At 37.2% G+C, this 19,351-nt stretch overlaps 1 protein-coding gene and 1 long non-coding RNA gene across 2 annotated transcripts in view; one reads left to right on the forward strand and one right to left on the reverse strand.

Moving 5' to 3' along the window:
- The window catches only part of LOC311074445, a 21,392-nt gene extending 2,758 nt beyond the window's left edge, over positions 1 to 18,634 (forward strand). Inside the window, exons 2-5 of the long non-coding RNA XR_014604297.1 lie at positions 10,406 to 10,475; positions 11,514 to 11,589; positions 12,739 to 12,802; positions 18,564 to 18,634. This is a non-coding gene — a long non-coding RNA (uncharacterized lncRNA). The remainder of the gene's footprint in view (positions 1 to 10,405; positions 10,476 to 11,513; positions 11,590 to 12,738; positions 12,803 to 18,563) is intronic.
- The window catches only part of LOC311074582 (inter-alpha-trypsin inhibitor heavy chain H3-like), a gene marked incomplete at its 3' end in the record, with an annotated part of 156,012 nt that overhangs the window by 50,851 nt on the left and 85,810 nt on the right, over positions 1 to 19,351 (reverse strand). The gene's annotated exons all lie outside the window — the stretch shown is intronic.

Raw genomic sequence — 19,351 nt, forward strand, 5'->3', positions numbered from 1 at the left:
AGTAAACTGTAATTTATTCATGTGATCAAAGCTCAATTTTCGGCATCATTACTCCAGTCATGATGATAATTCATTTTAATATGCTGATTTGCTGCTCAGGAAACATTTCTTATTATTATCAATGTTGAAAACAGTTTCATATTTTTGTGGAAACCATGATACATTTTATGCAGAATTATTTGATGAACAAAGTTGAGAGAACAGCATTTATATGAAGTAGATTTTTTTTTAACAGTGTAAAACCCTTGACTGTCTCTTTTGATCAATGCATCGATCCTTGTTGAATAAAAATAATAATTCCATTAAAAAAATCTTACTGACGTCAACATTTTGAACCGTTATGTACACTTTTGGTTTGTTTATTGCAAAATAACTCCCGATTGTTTCTCTGTCATCTAAGCAAGGCTTCGTTTCCCAAACGCACTGGGCCTGTGAGCTCAGCGAAGCACCAGCATCGAACGCTCTCTGTGATTGATTGGTTTCGTCTTGTATCCAGATGACTAGGAGAAAAAGTTCTACACAATTATCCGCTAACATTCGCTTATTTTTCCACTTAGAAGCTTATTTTACGCACTGAATTGCGTGCTAAATTAATAAAAAATTACTGGTAAAAAAAACACACATTTGGATCGATATTTTTATGTGAGGATCGATCCTTTTCGATACCACGTCAGTATCGATAGTATCGATACTTCAGGATCGATCCGCCCACCCCTAGTTTCCACACGAACATATTAAGTGGCGGAGGCCTTCGCGTTCAGCGCAAATCCCGCCCTGCAGCTGATTCTAAAGTTTTACCAGAGCCCGTCTGGTTTTACCAGTGTTTTACCCGTCGTCACTGTAACCTAAACCAATGAAATCGACTGCAGGGCGGAAAAAAGCTTTTCCAAAAAGGTTACAGCTAGAAAATTCAGTGGATTGGAAAGACAGGAGGAAACATGGTTTTCCAGACTGAGGATGGGACATACAAGTTTAAATAGTGGATTACACATAATAGGGAAACATCAGACTGGACTATGCATAAATTGTGGAGTAGTAGAAAATGTAAAACATATACTTATAGATTGTACACAATACACCAGAGAAAGGGAGAATATGAAGAGAGCAATAGACAGAGAGTTAACCATGGGAAATTTATTGAGTGCAACCAGCACACAGTCCACAGTTAGGGCAGTTATTAATTATCTTAAAGAAAGCCAACTAGCAAGAAGAATTTAGTTATTTATTTATTTATTTAATTAATAATATTATTACAAGTTTGAGGAGCTATAAGAGTGGAAGCTGGAGGAGCTGAACACGCAGCACCAGCTGAAGCTTTATTTATTGTTTATTTAGTTAATTTTTTTTTTTTTTTTACATCCCTATGTGATTACACCTCAGCCCAGTAGATGGCGGTAATGCACTTTGACTGCAAACTGCCAATAAAAATTATAGAAGAAGAAGAAGAAAAAGCTTTTCCGCTCCGTGTGCGCCGCCGCACTCCCCGTTCCGCGTGTGTGTGTGTGTGTGTGTGTGTGTGTGTGTGTGTGTGTGTGTGTGTGTGTGTGTGTGTGTGTGTGTGAGTTTGTTTTCATGACAACTGAGGACATTTTTATGATAACACACCTGCAAATGAGGACACTCGGGAAAATAGGTGATATATGAGGACATTTTGGGGGTCCTCATTTTTCAAATGGCTTTAAAAACATACTAAGCAGTGTTTTTTTTTTAATGTAAAAATGCAGAATGTTTCCTGTGATGGGTAGGTTTAGGGATAGGGGCAGTGTAAGGGGATAGAATATACAGTTTGTACAGTATAAAAACCATTACGCCTATGGAATGTCCTCACAAATCACATAAACATGGCTGTGTGTGTGTGTGTGTGTGTGTGTGTGTGTCTGCGCGCTGCGCTCTCTGCTCGATGTTCGACCCCGTGTTTGCGCTGCGCGTTCTGCTCTGTCGTTAACGGCCCAAACACTCCAATCATGTTCCGATCATGCACTGGAAAAGCAAAGTCCGCTCAAATACGGTGAAATTTCTCAATAGTAGGCTTCTGTTTGCTGAGCTGGCATAGCCATGCTAGCAACAATGGTAAAATGACCTGCTCTGATCACATGCTCTGGTAATAATAGCTTTGTAGGAATATATTTTATTTTGATAATTAGTAAAAAAATGAAAAAAACAAATCTTAAATTGATTGTTGATTGATTATTGAAAAAAAATACATTGATATATATGTTTAATATTATTTTAATATAGGGCTATTTTCTGTTCCTTTTTTTCCCCGGTGTTTCATTTAATTAGGTGATTCTAAGTTTAATTATTGATGAATACAAGCTTGGAGGAATTGCAATTAATTACAGCAAATTGTGCAATTAAAGTTCATTTTTTTCCCAGTTTTAATTTTTAAATATGAGCAGGCCTACAAGCTGGGATTGGTAATGCTGCACTGTAATCATAGTTATTTATTTAGATTTTTCATTAAATTTATTATGTGATATTGGTTTGAGACTGAGAGTATTTTATTTAGTGGAGAACTTTGCAGCAGTATTTTATTTCTTATTCTTTTTTTTATTTTTTATATATATATATATATATATATATATATATGGGTGAAATATATATATGGGTGGAATATATATATATATATATATATATATATATATATATATATATATATATATATACATATATATTATTATTATTATATTTTATTAAAAAGTGTTTAAAAAAAGTGTAAACAAATTGTTAAAAAAAGTTTATAGTAATAAACAACCTGCAGTTTAATGTTTGCATTTCTTTCCCTTACTGTACCGAAAATAAACCGAACCGTGACTTTAAAACCGAGGTACGTACCGAACCGTGATTTTTGCGTACCGTTACACCCCTATGATAGTAGGCTTAAACGAGGTTAACTATCCTCTTACCGATCGAATGGCAAATCTCCATCATCTCAGCTCACGTCGCAGACGCGACTCGACACAGATGTAGATATAAATGAAATGTAATTAAAAAAATATATATTAGAGATTTTCAAAATATTGCACCTGTCAATCCAGAACGAATATTCGTATATAGCCTAATATAATATAATATTCTGTAGACTATTTTGCCGACGTTGTCTTTGTTGTTATATATTTATGTTTAACATGAAGTACAGGCCTTCCACAATTCTCTACCCATATGTCGAATATATCACCAATGAGGTTTATCACGTCAGACACGTTTCTGGTGTGCAAAGACAGAAAACGCCAGCGAGGCCTGCCCAGCTAATCTCCTGCCAAGCGGCCGAAGCATAAATAAAAACAGACACACGTAATATGTATGCCTTTAGGCAAAACACCACAGTTTCTTGGTTTTGTTTGTGTGAACTTTTATCCCCAACCATATTTCTTCATTGGCTCCACGCCAGGGGTCACGCTCAGCACCCCTAATTCCCATGGTACTCTAACTGTAATTAACAGTATGCTGACCCAGTTTATATGTAAAATCTTTGGTATATGTAATCTATATGTAATATCTAAAAACACTTTACAGTGTGATGGAAATAAGCTTTTCTTAAAGCGTGTTGTATATCACCACAGATTTATTGACACCCTTCTATCTGTGTTGTATACTGTAATAGACAATTGTCCTGCAAAATGATGAGTTTTTTTGTAAGAAAAACATTGCGAGCAAATGTCTAATTGTTGTTTGAAATATAAATCAACAACGTAAGAGGCTTTAAAACAATTGGCCGATCCTCGGCATGAATCTAGGTCCGATTGCTCTGCGAGCGCTCGGTTTTAACGTGGCCCGGGCCTCATTATACTTCTGCGTCGGACCTACGCCTGAGCCTATACGCCGTAGGCAACGTGTTGGTTTTAATTTATACTTCTGTGTCGTTGTCCGCGTTGACGCGCACCTAGGGAGCATGTGAAACCCCGAGGGAGGGGTTCTGGCAGACCAATCACAGCGCTTGTGTCCGCGTAGAATTGACGCGTTGTTACATTTTTGGAGAGGTGCACGTCAGGGTACGCCGTAGGGTACGCGCGCTTTAGTACTGAGCATCCTTCTTCCCTGATCCGCTCTATCACCTGAGGCAGGAGAGAGACGGGGGGAAAAGCATAGAGCGGGCGGCGGGGCCATACATGAGCCAGCGCGTCCCTGCTCTTGAAGAAAAATTCCGGACAGTGAGTGTTTTCTTGAGACGCGAACAGGTCTACTTCCGCTCTGAACACCATCGGCCGTGGCCGGGACACCAGAAAATACACTCTCTTGGGGATTTATCTGGGTAGCCGTGAAAACGGCATTTGTGTGCAGGCAAGTCCACAGTGTGGGCATTACTAATGTGCGTCATGACGGCCATTGTACGTCATTATGCATTGTGATGGCATCATGGCATTTTATTACCACCCATTTGATTGCATCTGACAAGCTACAGATGTGTTATGAGGATGAATTGCATAACATGCCAATATTATTGCAGAACATATTTGAACATTTTGTTTGTTATACACTGCAGATCGATCAAATGGGTGTTCGTGTAGGCTGTTAATTGTAAGACTTGCTTTGTAAAGTCTTTATGTTATTTATGAGAGGCAGTATTGTCATTTCTTTTACACAACGGTCTAAAGTTTCACACACTTTCACGTGTTTCTTCCATCTGCCGACGGTGTCGCCATTTCTCATTTCACCCGTTTTTGTGCGTATGCCTGGGTCAGAGCTTGCGTGAAGGACCGCACATTTTCCCGTCAAGTTTGCTTTTTATAAATACCAATTATTGCGTAGAGAGCAGCGTACGCCTTCTTTTGTGCATACGCAACGTTTATAAATGAGGCCCCAGATCTGGTCCAGCTCTGTTCTGGATCTGGTCCAGAATCATGCCGGATCAGGGCCAGCTCATTTTGTTGACAGTACACAAACACACTCGCTCGCTCTACATATCTAGAATTTCATGAATCTTCTCATTTACATGATCTTATATCTTATGGTCTTATGCCACTGATATTTTTTCTGTTTTTAACACAAAATGCTTAGGCAATAAAAAGTTGAATTACTGTACTTTTTTACACTAAAATACCACCTAATCTATTGTTAGCACTAACTCACAGCCACTACTTCACAGTAAACCTGCATTCAAAGAAAAAATATTTGGACAGTAAATTTGACATATTCAAGGGCTTTACTTTTGATCCATTTTTTATTTATTAAGCATATTAAAACAAATTCACAAAAGAAACAATGCAAAACAGTGCCACTGTGCATCTTTTCTTTTTATTTTGATCATTTTTGCACAAGTACTCAAAGTTTATATAAAACACTTAAGTCTCTACTTGCCGTTAACGGGATAGTTCACACAAAAATGTAAATTCTGTCATTAATTACTCACTTTCATGTCGTTCCAAACCAGTAAGACTTTTATTCATCTTCTGAACACAAATTAATTGAGATCTTTTTACTGAAATCTGAGATTTCTTTCCCTCCATTGACAGCTACGCAACTACAAGTTAAACAGTAAAGATTTTTAGCTGAAAATGTGGTCCTTGATGATTCATATAATGCAAGTCAATAGCTACAGTCAGTTTGAGTCAAAAAAACATATTACAGGCAAAACAAAATTAATACCTGTGGCTCCTGACGATTCATTGAGGTCGTATGAAGCAAAACAATTGGTCTGTCAAAAGACCAATTTTCAGTTGGTAAACATGGTGACGTTTTTGTGTGGGCGGAGCTTAAGCCTGGTTCACACGGGACGATTTTAAAATTGTCGGCCGATTTTCCAAACCTGAGAGACCCCACACACGGCGATAAAAAATCACGGGTCTAACAGTTTTGGTCGTACAGTGTGTGGTGCGCAGCCACACGGCAAAATCAACACATCACACACGAACCGATTTGACTCCCGAGCATTCCCATGTCAGTCGGCAAATCTCGCAAAATCCCTCGAGATCAGACGTAATTTAATACTGTGCTTACGAGAATACTTGACAAAGTGAACATTTTGGAATACTTATGTGTTTTTGTCCGTTCAAACGTGAAAGAGAACTCAATGCGGCAGCGCGCTGTCTGAAGCGGCATTCTGTGCGCATGAGTTCTGTGTGTGTGTGTGTGTATCACACAGAGAGGAGATTTACAGACAGCGCGCTGCCAGTACAGATTTAAGTTGTTTTTTGCGTTTTATCGCGCTTGAATTGTTTCTTAGCACTTGAATGAATGATAGCGTGATAAAATACTATAGTAGGCCTATAGAGCAGCCAATGGATGAAAGAAAAATCTACACGCCACAGTCCACAGGCTGCGTGCTCGTTTGTCCCCGGGGGACACGACACAGGAGGAGAAATCGGGCCAAAACAATCCAACATGTTGGATATCCCCGATTTGAGATCGGAGCGGTCCCGAAGTCCTTCCGAGCAGACGAGAGCAGTCTTAACACACCACACACGGCAGTTATATCTGATCAGATTATTTTACGATATCGGAGCATCCTCAAGATTGTCGGAAGGGGTGAATCGGGACTAAAATCGGCCTCAGTGATTCTTGAGAGTCGGGACAAAACATGTTTTAAAAAACTTTTTTTTTAAATACACTATATCAATTAGAGTTAGGCTATATGTTTCTGCAGAGAAAGGTCTTAGCTATTTAACCATGTAAAGGAACAGGTTCTAAATAAAAACACATTTTTAACAAATAAACATGTTTCCCTTCAGAACTGGATTTGTGTCAACTCCGTCAGACACACTAAAAAGTATACAATTTTAATTATTCAAATCCAACAAGAATCTAAAGTTCTGAAGTATATTGTAATAGTGTTTAGTTACTCTGATATGTAAAACAATTACCATATATAAACTTAAGTTGTGATGTCACACTATTCTGAAAACTCAGATTTCTAAATATTTGCATTTTCAAACTTTGATTTTAATTTCAATATTGTAAAAACAAATTCCTTAAATAAATAAAACATAAGAGGATGTAGATCAGATGGTCCTTTATTACAAAAACAACATAAACTGAAGGAAGAATATTTTTTTTTCCAAAAAAAATAACAAAAACATTCATACATCCAATGCTGTTGACGAAGATCTGACGGTGTTGACGGAAAAACTGACGGTGTTGACAAAAAATGTTTGAATGTTTTACCTCAGATTTGTGAAGTGTTCACCTGTTTGTCATGATATGTTCTGACAATAAAGAGTAGTTTAAAACCACAATTAACACTGTTTTCTACAACTTTCACTTAGGAGCAAAAATCTGCCTTTAAACTTGAAAGAAATAAAGATTTGACATTTATCGTGATAATTATCGATATCGACTGATATAAAAAAAAATTACTGTGATCATTTTTTTTTTTTGCCCATATCGCCCAGCCGGCCTTCTCATTTCTCTATCTCTGTCTCTACATATAAATATATATATTAAAGTGCTGGCAAAGTTACAAGTTACACAATAATAAGCAGACCACTGCCTGCCCATTCTCTACAAGTCAGATGTGTATGGTTAAATAATGTAATGCATGCTATGTATGTGCATTTATGTGTAAATAAAACCCTGAAATAACAGTTTAACCCTTCACTATATTCACAAATTATATTATATTCGCACATTAAGAGGTTATTGGTGGATTTGTCAACTCCGTCAGCTTACAGGTCAACTCCGTCAGACACAGAACCTGACGGAGTTGACGTAAGGGCATGTATTTTCCCACCAAAACATGTATTGTACACTGCAGCTAGGTAGTTTTTCCTCAGTTGCTAGCTGTCCCAATAACCTCACTAAAATGCTTAAATTCAATCCACTATGGTTTAAAAAAAGTATCTTAACAGAAAGATGGTATTGACATGGTGCAGCTGTGACCATAGGAATATTGACATTGTTTGTCTAAAATATAAAAAAAATGTAAAATGCACCAGAGCATGTGTGGTAGTGCTGCATTCACCACAGGTAGGGAGATGAAAAGGGGTCCTCGACCTCAGGGATATAGCTGACCATGCTATTTCCTGATTTAAAGAGCTTTATGAAAAAATCTGACGGAGTTGACAGAAACTGAGGACACAACTTTAATAGGCAGATTTTTATGGAAAATATTGTTTGATGTTCACTTCATGCATCGTTTTTTTATATTTATACCCCTTATTTTTTATTTGATATATATGTTTTCACAATTGTAGAGCTTTTTTAAGTTTTTTGGGATGGTTAATATTGTGACCTCTTGCTGAGGACAAGTGCAATAACATGGACCTTCTAACCACAGACCATACATTTAAACAAATTTTCCACAAAAAGATAAAAAGGTTTATTCTAAAAATCAGATAGGTATATACAATTCCTTTAGATTTAACTTTGTAAGTATGTCAATCATGATGAATTTCTTAATTGTTGCTATAAATTAGACTTTTCTATGTGGGACATGTTTTGTCCCGACTCTCAAGAATCAGTGGCCTAATTATCCTGCCGTGTGAACCAGGCTTTAGGTGGTGGCAGAACGATCCCTCTGGCCGCTTTACTAACGTTGGTTTGCAAGTTTTGTAAGCTTGTTTTTTTAATAATGACTGGAGAAAATCCGATTTTATCTTAATGTGCAAGGTCACTCACTGTCCAGGACCGCGATTGTTATTTGGAAAATTTTATTTTAACGTACATCCCAGATTGGCTGACCTGTACGCGCTCAGTCAATGAATGGACGATCTGACAGGATTAACGTCAACGCTTCCTACGGTTGAGTGGCCTGACTTCTACACCTACCCGATAGAGAAACTGAGTGTAAAGAGAAACTGAGGGCATATAAATCTTTAGATGCCTATAACTGTAATGGTCACGACTCACGTACAATTTACATGACAATTTAGGGGAGCGCGGGGCACAACCTAACGCGGGGTTAGTTGTAACACGCTTGTTTTAAATACTTCCGCACATGCTTGGATGACGAAACTTTGTTTATTTACTAGTTGCCATATCAACACTATATAGAAAAAAAAAAATCCGCCAAAATTGTTATATTTTTTGGAAGATATCCATAGACATTTATTAAACCATAGCAAAAGTAAATTTCTTAATTAAGTTAATTTTTCATCTCTATTTTTTGTGTTTATTTAAAATAAGACAAATCTGATATTATTTTAATCTCCAATATGTTATTTAACAGTTGAGATAGTTCTTTAATGCTTCGCTAACTAGCAGAAGACACTAGCAGGGTTTAAATCCCAGTTGTGCAGGTGGGGGCATGTTGTAACACTGCGTTACAATGTGCCCCTAATAGAAATATGCTATTATATTCTATACTTTTATTAATTTTATTGAGAAAACGTGAGAAAAAGGTGAATAAAGACTGAGTGTCAATGTTCAGAAATAACTAATTATTTATTTGTTTTGAACTATGTTGTATAACTGTGTTTTCATGTGTTTGTAGTCAAAACTCAAAAATGAGTTTATATTTAATTATTAAAAATTGCCATTATTTTATATGAAAAAGTTTTTTAATTGTATTTTATTTAGAAAATATTTTAGTTTGTTTTGTATATTTTTTTTATTAGATCAGATAACATTTTAAGCTGACATATGTTATGTAACAATGTGCCCCACACATGTTACAATGTACCCCACCTATGGGGCATGTTGTCACATTTCACTTCCATTCTTTTGGGGTATATCAAGAAAAAAGTATATACTGTATTAATAAAACAAAAACACATAATTGTACTAGACATGTGGGAAATTAATGTGTTAAAAAATAAATACTCTGAACCATAAGTAGATTTACACAAACTGAGAAAGTCAAAAAGCGTTAGGTTGTGCCCCGCTCTCCTAAGCCTTGTGTGGTAGCCTACGATCCGCAGTTCTGCCTAGCCAGCGCCACGGCCAGACACAAAGACGACAATGTAAGTGACATTACGGTGCAATTTTAACGATGTGATTAAATAAAAAATTCCAGATACAGCATATTCATTTTTTAACTATGTATTTGATTACCCTTTTTTACCAGGTTCTTCAAAAAGTATAGTCACAATCAATCAAAACTATGTATAAAATCATAGATGATTAACAAATAATCACAATCATTTAGAAAACATTATGCGATAAAATTTCAAATTGGAGCTTGTACTCCGTTGATTCTTGCACCCAACAACACAAAAAGATGACATTTAATAACAATAATAATAATTTAAGCTCCTTATTATGTAGCCGAATCTATGCTGGTTTGTATTGGCCGCCTTCAGTTTTCCCTTCCTTTTGCCACCAGCTAGCGCCGTGACGTAACTTATGACGTCGGCTCGAAATTGGTATTTACAACATTATTACCTGTAATCCACAGCCTCTGCAAACAGTCCTGTGTCACTGCGGTCTTGTTTTGCATTTATGTTTTTTTTTTACCATTGTTTAATGATACATCTTCTACTTTTCTTTCATTTTGTGGTAAAACTATTCTTATTTTTTCATCATTTATCAGGAGCTCAACGAAAAATGGAGGGAAACGATTTGGTTCGGTTTCATGCCGAAATAAATATCGAGATTGAAAGGTCAGTATGTTCAAGCTTTTTGTCCTTCTTTTGCTCAAACACAATGTTGTCGATGTGTCCTAGAAGTTCCTTAACGTGCTGACAAGGCTGGATGAAAGCTCTTAGGTTTTGTCATTTTCCCAGTCTTTATTTGCCACCATTTGTTCCACATGGGTTTCAGTGAGCCTTTCAAAATTCCTTGAAACAACTCCTGAAAAAAATATTTAGTATAGCAAACAATATCTAGCCATTTTACATTTTGTAAAGTCTCATATGTACCAGAATTTCAGTATCACTGACAAGAGAACAAATTCCTTTTTTTCCCACCTCCTCGACTGTCCTATATTTAAAAAATCATCGATCTACTTGAATTATTAAACTTTTAAATTGATTTATATGAATGAGGACACACATTTTACACATACCTTTTATACTTCATATGCTGAACAGCACATGCTGCCATTGATGATGCGTGATATCTTCTCAGATGCCACAGATCTTCTCCCTGTATCACTTCGTTTTTCATAGAGGTCCATTTGTCCCTCACCTCCATTTCTGCCATCTAATGCAATAAACATATTACATAAACAATAAAAGTTGTTAAAGTAATGTAGATAAAAGTTAAATAAATAAAATAAATAAATAATAGCATTTATTTAACTTACTGTACAAACCAAAACCCCACAGTTGTAAGAGTCAGCCAGTCTCCACTGTTCTGGGTACTCAACAGTCCATTTTACCAAGTCCCAAGTATTTTCAGAAATTGACTTGTAGTTGCCAGTGGGGTCGTAAACTCGAAAACGATTCAGCAAACCATCCAAGACTTTTACAAAATAAACAGAAACTGCTTTAACCAGAGTAACAACTGTTGAGTAAAAATGTATTTTTTTATCCACACATACCCACAAAATGAAGTGGTTTCCCTTTTCAGGGCTCTGTGCACCAACAATTCTTGGAATAAGGACCGTGTCACTTTGTCTAGACGTTGTTTAATGTTAAATCTTCTACTTTTCTTTCATTTTGTGGTAAAATTATTCTTATTTTTTCATCATTTATCAGGAGCTCAGCTCCAACATCACCAGGAACACTGGCAGCACTGTGGGAAAGATGTAGGCAAAGATGGAGGAATGTAAAGGTAAAACAAGGGAGTTCAGCACTCATACCATGCGCTCATTTATTTTAAATGCGTTTTATAATAGATATTAAAGCTTTAGAGATGATTGGAAGTTTTGTTCTTCATGCAGCTGTAATGAACCCTGGAAATCCAGAGTTCTTTTTTTTTTTTTTTTATTATACATAAGGTGAACACAGAACACAAAACCAACAATAAAACAGCAGTAATAATAACAGTAATGAAAAAAACAACAACGACAAAATAATAATAGTAATAAGTAGAAGTATTTAAATAGTAATAGCATGTATAATAATAATGATAATAATATTTTGTGGTGACGGTAACAGTAATATCAGTGATAACAATAACAGTAATAATACAATAATGATACTTAGGATGGTGATAAGTTGATTGGTCGTAGTGTTATCCAATTGCGTGCAGTGAGATTTTCAAATGCATGCTTGGTGCCCCCCCTCGAGCTGGGCGATTTTCATTAGTCGATGCCAGACCATTAATCTTTCAGATTTAGGTCTGGACTTCCAGGCTAGCTGTAATCAGTGGCAGTTCTAGACCATTTCAACTGGGGGGGCCAAACTGAGGCCAGTTGTACTGTTAGAGGGGCCAGTTACATTTAGACCTTATTGTTGTCATATCATTTTCTGCACTGCACTGCCAGGCATTAACAGGCAAAATACCATGTTTACAATCATTCAACAATGTATTTGCATTATATTTTTACATTTGCATTACATATTCAGTACATATTACTGGCCGCCCTCTAGAACCGCCACTGGCTGTAATGGATAAATATCAGTAATAATTAATAATTTAAAAAGTATAATTATTAACAAATACATATATTTAAAATATAATACATAGTTATTCAAAATAATATAGTCAGAGAATTACTTTTCCTGTTTTCCATAAGCTCAAAATACTCATACTCAAAAAAGAGAAACTAATATGCAGCCGATGGTTAAAATACAGTGAGATTTATTTTTGTTATTCCAAAACGTCATTACATTTAAAGTTAAAAATATAGGAAATATAACGACATACAGTATTTTTTTTTAAACAAACAAACAATAAAACACAAATAATGGATAAGAGATCTGAAAGCACCATCATAGGCACCAAATGACAATGTATACTTGTTTGTTGATTTTGCAGAGGTGGGCCATGTGCATATGTTTCATAATTATCCTCACTGGAATCCTCCTCCTCATTTTATTTAGTGAGTATCACATTATTTACATGCTCTTTCACTCCAGAGGGTTGTTCCATAAAACAAGATTAGAATACAAGCTTATTTTGGTTAGTCAGACTTATTGTCGGTGGATTGTGTTTCATAAAGCAAACTTAAAATAGTTCAAACTCAGTTACCCTGGCAACTTATGCTGGGAAACTAGCCTGGTCCAGGGTAGGCTAACTGTCAGGCTAAGCCTCAGCTGTTACACAGATCCTCTAACACTGACCGACAAGAACACAATGATATTACCACTGACACTATCTCATACCATTATTGGACTTTATTAGCCATGATGAGTCCAAAAATAAATACACAGTATACAGAAAATCAACTTAAATAAGGCTACAATGATAAATTAGACAATATATCCATCTATATAGATAGATATATTGATAGATAAATACAATATATATACTACAGGTTTTCTTTTTTTACTGGCTGAATGTTTTGTGCCCAAGATTTAATTAGATTGTTTTAAAGATTTTAAATACAATTCTCTCTGGTTTTGTTTGGCAGCTGTAGTACATGTTTATGATTATTAGAAGAACATTAGAACACAATCTAAAAAAAGCTTTCAAAGCAGAAGTTAAAATCACAAAATTAAAAATAAATAATTACAAAAGCACAGTATAAATGTTAGCTGGTAAGATGAATCTGAGCTTAGTAATTGACAGTATATTAGCCTACATTTGATTTACCCCCATTACAACAGTCCCTTTACAGTTATTGCTATCATAAAAATACACTTGTAGGTTTAAAATTCTAAATAAGGCACATCTAATGTCCAAATAACAAATATTTTAGCATATATATATATATATTTTATTTTTATTTTTTTATGTACTTTATTGTGGCTTTCAATTCAAACACATTTTGATTTAACACAATTATACAAATGGACAGTTCCTTTAAAGACATCATATTTTCCCCCAATAAATATTCATTTATTATTTATTTTTCCTTCTACTTTTTTTTCCTTTTGTGATAATACCCACCTAGCCTAGAAATCTAGACGCACCCTAGCGGCAGCAAAATGTATTTTGCAGCCAGGTGGGTCTAGCAACTCTCAATAGACCTTCTAGCTGCAAAAACCTAAATTGGGTCAGGCCAATCACGTCGCTTATAGAGTAGGCGGGGCGGGCTTAACATATGACGACAGAGTTGCGACGGTTACCTGCCTGCGACTTGAAAACAAAGAATGACGGCTGCTGGAGAACAGTCTTTCGAATCGGCTTTGTCCGCGACTCTGGAGGACTTGGAGTTAAGTTTTTCTTTGAGAAAAGAGCAAAGAACGGCACTTAAGTCATTCTTTAAAAAAGGAAGATGTGTTCGTCGTTCTGCCGGCCAGATATGGCAAAGTTGAATGAATCTATCAACTAGCTCCGCTGTTGGGAAAACGCTCTGGTTGGTTGAAGCGCTGTCCTATTGCGTGCAGAGGGAATTTGAAAGACAGCCGTTTATCCCGCCCCTCGGAGTGAGCGTGTCTATGGTGAGTTGCCAGACTAAACATCTTGATGTAGAGGCTAAATACCCACCAACACATAGCCTAAAAAACACATGATTAGAGCAATAACCAAAAAGTACATAGTTAGACACTTTTAGATATGATTTAAGGGGGAAAAGACAAAAAACAAATAAATATTAATAAAAAATTAACATTCACATATTTATATCAAACTCTTATAATGACATACAATTCCTAATAGTTATTCAAATAATATTATTTGAATATCAAATATTCAATATTAAATAAGTCAATAAATAAAATAACAAATAACTAGAAATAAAAGGGAGGGAGGGTTGTATAAAAATGTAGTTAATGTAGGCTAATACAGGTCCTTCTCAATAAATTAGCATATTGTGATAAAGTTAATTATTTTCCATAATGTAATGATAAAAATTAAACTTTCATATATTTTAGATTCATTGCACACCAACTGAAATATTTCAGGTCTTTTATTGTTTTAATACTGATGATTTTGGCATACATCTCATGAAACCCCAAAATTCCTATCTCAATAAATTAGCATATTTCATCCGACCAATAAAAGAAAAGTGTTTTTAATACAAAAAAAGTCAACCTTCAAATAATTATGTTCAGTTATGCACTCAATACTTGGTCGGGAATCCTTTTGCAGAAATGACTGCTTCAATGCGGCGTGGCATGGAGGCAATCAGCCTGTGGCACTGCTGAGGTGTTATGGAGGCCCAGGATGCTTCGATAGCAGCCTTAAGCTCATCCAGAGTGTTGGGTCTTGCGTCTCTCAACTTTCTCTTCACAATAGCCCACAGATTCTCTATGGGGTTCAGGTCAGGAGAGTTGGCAGGCCAATTGAGCACAGTAATACCATGGTCAGTAAACCATTTACCAGTGGTTTTGGCACTGTGAGCAGGTGCCAGGTCGTGCTGAAAAATGAAATCTTCATCTCCATAAAGCTTTTCAGCAGATGGAAGCATGAAGTGCTCCAAAATCTCCTGATAGCTAGCTGCATTGACCCTGCCCTTGATAAAACACAGTGGACCAACACCAGCAGCTGACATGGCACCCCAGACCATCACTGACTGTGGGTACTTGACACTGGACTTCAGGCATTTTGGCATTTCCTTCTCCCCAGTCTTCCTCCAGACTCTGGCACCTTGATTTCCGAATGACATGCAAAATTTGTCCAAAAGTCCAGTGCTGCTTCTCTGTAGCCCAGGTCAGGCGCTTCTGCTGCTGTTTCTGGTTCAAAAGTGGCTTGACCTGGGGAATGCGGCACCTGTAGCCCATTTCCTGCACACGCCTGTGCACGGTGGCTCTGGATGTTTCTACTCCAGACTCAATCCACTGCTTCCGCAGGTCCCCCAAGGTCTGGAATCGGTCCTTCTCCACAATCTTCCTCAGGGTCCGGTCACCTCTTCTCGTTGTGCAGCGTTTTTTGCCACACTTTTTCCTTCCCACAGACTTCCCACTGAGGTGCCTTGATACAGCACCCTGGGAACAGCCTATTCGTTCAGAAATTTCTTTCTGTGTCTTACCCTCTTGCTTGAGGGTGTCAATGATGGCCTTCTGGTCAGCAGTCTTACCCATGATTGCGGTTTTGAGTAATGAACCAGGCTGGGAGTTTTTAAAAGCCTCAGGAATCTTTTGCAGGTGTTTAGAGTTAATTAGTTGATTCAGATGATTAGGTTAATAGCTTGTTTAGAGAACCTTTTCATGATATGCTAATTTATTGAGATAGGAATTTTGGGGTTTCATGAGATGTATGCCAAAATCATCAGTATTAAAACAATAAAAGACCTGAAATATTTCAGTTGGTGTGCAATGAATCTAAAATATATGAAAGTTTAATTTTTATCATTACATTATGGAAAATAATGAACTTTATCACAATATGCTAATTTATTGAGAAGGACCTGTATATATTCCTTTATTTTATGGAATATTCTTTGATTTTAGAGTTGCACATATCTTTTCAAAATTTGCTCTTAATTTCATGTTATCCTCTCCATAATGTACTTTAGAAACTAAATCTACTCATTTAAAACTGGGGATTCTTGCTTTCTCCAAAAAAGTATTGCATTAAAAGCTGTAATTCTTGTAAAACTATATTTTGTATCTTTATATATTTAGTTTCTTAAAATAAACTTCCCTGAATTAGGCTACTTCTGTTCTGTGAAAATAGTCTAGAAGAGCGATTAGAACTCACCGTAGCAGAATTCTTGAGAGCTGGATTAACCGGACAGGTGGCCTTCAGATGTCCTGCTTCTCCACAGTACATACAGAGATGATTACGGTGTCTCCTCTCCCGCTCCGCTGTGGAGAGGCGTGTGTAGCCAATCTGCATGGGTTCCGACTCCACGCTGGGGAGAGTATACTCAAGAGGACTAGATCTGAGAGGTGTGCGTCAGGAGCGTAACAAATTGTCAAGGCGGATAGCAAGCTCCATAATTTGATTTACAGTTTTACCGTCGTCGCGACACGCCAGCTCTCCTTGGAGGTTCGGGTTAAGTCCCTTGCGATAAGTGAGCTTAAGAGGTTCCTCCTTCCATCCAGTTTGAGCAGCAAGGGTACGGAAAGAGAGCGTGTAGTCCACTGCGGTCGAATTTCCCTTGCGTAACGTGAGCAGTAGTTCACCTGGATCCTTTCCTCCCGCTGAGTGTTCGAACACCTCTCTAAATTGAGTCAGAAATTCGTTATAAGAAGGGAAAGAGAGCTGACCTCCATACCAGAGTGCAGTGGCCCATTCCAGAGCTCAACCAGTGAGTAGGGAACATATGAAGGACACGCGGCTCTCATCAGTGGAGTAGGACTGTGTCTGCTGGTCAAAATACAGACTGCACTGCAACAGAAATCCCTTACAAGCAGACGGTGAGCCATCAAATTTTTCAGGAAGAGATAATTTGGGTTGAATGGAATTGTTACTCACGACAGGTGGTGCAGAAGCGGGTGGAGCTGGTTTAGAAGTTTGATTCTCAGTCACGCTAGGCAGCGATAGGGATTGAACAGTTCTTGCGAGCTTCTCTGTGTGAGTGGTTAATTTTACCAGCTGTTGCTGATGGGCAGTGAGTACATTAGCTTGATTAGATACCTCGGAGGCCAGTCGACTGAAATCTGCTGGATCCTGATGTGGTGAAGTCTTCTGTGACGAAGAGGCAGAGACGGTCGGATCCATGTGCAGATATTTATTAAATATGATGACAAACTCAAAAGATGACAGGGGCAATCCAGAATCGTAGTCAAACAAGCAGTAGTCAGAGGCAGGCAGCAAAAGGTTCACAAACGAGTTCAGAGTCCAAGTTCAAATACACGAGATCAAGTCAAAATACTGAGTAGCAAGAGAAACAAACTGAGACAGAGGTTTGGTAAAAACAAGACTTCACAAATGAGAACAGAACAGAACAGTCCAGATAAAGGGGAGCTGAGGGTACACAGGTGAGACTGATGAAATCATAATGAAGTGATGAGGGAATAATGAGCACAATGGATAATGGGAAATGCAGTCCTAGTAAGCAGGAGAGAGGGACCTAGTGAAACCAGGAGGAGGCGTTGTCGTGCGTTCCGTGACATGTTCACTGAAGTACTTCTGTTCGCTAGAAGTTCACTGCAACTTATCCAAAGATAAATTATCATAATTAGAAGATATTTCTAGTGTTATAAAATATCGCATATTAATTTTCCAAGCAAAATGTATATTTTAGTCAGAATTATTGCGCTCGTATTTAGCGCGCATGCGCGCAGCAGCGCTCGTTCAATATGAAGATTAGCAGCAAAATGGATACATTTGCATGACTTTCTAACATTTACAGATGGAGAATATAACAGTAAAATGTAAGTTTTGCACTGAGGGGGGGAAAAAACATATCACAAACGCATAAAACAGCACAAAATATACAATGTTTGATGGTGGATCGATTTGATCCACGATCAACCTCTAGGGCTGCTTCAAAAACGCGTCCACACGCAATTATCTAGACTTGATAAACCTGGATCAAATTAGTGAGATTGCGTGAACTTCAATTACTTTATGGAACCACTTTAGCCCCAACTTATACGTTAGGCTCATTCAAATCCGGTTTTGGAGTTTAATCCCCGCTTTTCTAAGCGTCTTTTATGGAACAACCCTCAGGGGCAGCAATTGTACAAAACGATAGACGTCCCTGTGATTTAAGTGTTCTTTAAGCAATTTATGTGCTAATTAAATGTGTCGTAAACAAAGTATACTACATCCATTTTAATCTCTGCTCTTTTTCCCCCCTTCTTTAGTCTGCCTGAAGACCCTGGGTGGAGTTTGAGGGGGGCTAGGGACCCCCCAGACCAGAGCCAATTAATGCCTGTATTAATAAAAAAAATTACAGAATTCATATTTTCTCATTTTATTTGTCTTATCTTATAATTTTTGTGGTTATAATGAGTAAGTTAAGAATAAATAATTTTTAATTACTGTGTTGAAAAAGAAGCTCATTTTCTCGCGACTGGTGGTGGCGGATCTCAAAGTATCGCGGTACGTGAGTGGACTCTCTTCTCGTTCTGTTCCCGCTTTAGTCTACATGCTAAATAAACAAAATGGACATCCGTCGTTTTTTTTAATAAACCCAGTAGTAAAAGTGTGGAGTTTTCTAACTGACACTTCAACCATCAATTCCACTGCTGCTACTGACACAGCAATCGAGGCCGCATCTGAGAACAACAAAACAGGTGTTACACCAGAATCCGTGACCGTCATAATCTGTGACCGTAGTGGGCGCGGTTGTCACTGTGCTGCGTGATCTACGCAAACAGCGTAACTTCTGACTATAAACCAAAGGTGAGGTATTTATGAAACGTTTGTTTAGAAATTATGGTTATTTACACAATAAATGATTATTTGCTCGCCCAGATTGAGATTGAGCTCAATGTGTTTTGTTTTTTTATGTTTATGTTCTCACGCGAGAAGAGAACGGCCCTGACGTCCGTGCACGTTTAGGAAAAGTTTTTTCTCAGTGTGTTTTGTGTGTTATAATTGGATATTATTTTATAAGATATATGTTTAATTTGCGGAAAAAAACCAGGCT

The sequence above is a fragment of the Abramis brama genome (genome assembly GCF_963993115.1).
Source record: "Abramis brama genome assembly, chromosome: 23".
NCBI classification, from domain to species: Eukaryota; Metazoa; Chordata; class Actinopteri; order Cypriniformes; family Leuciscidae; genus Abramis; species Abramis brama.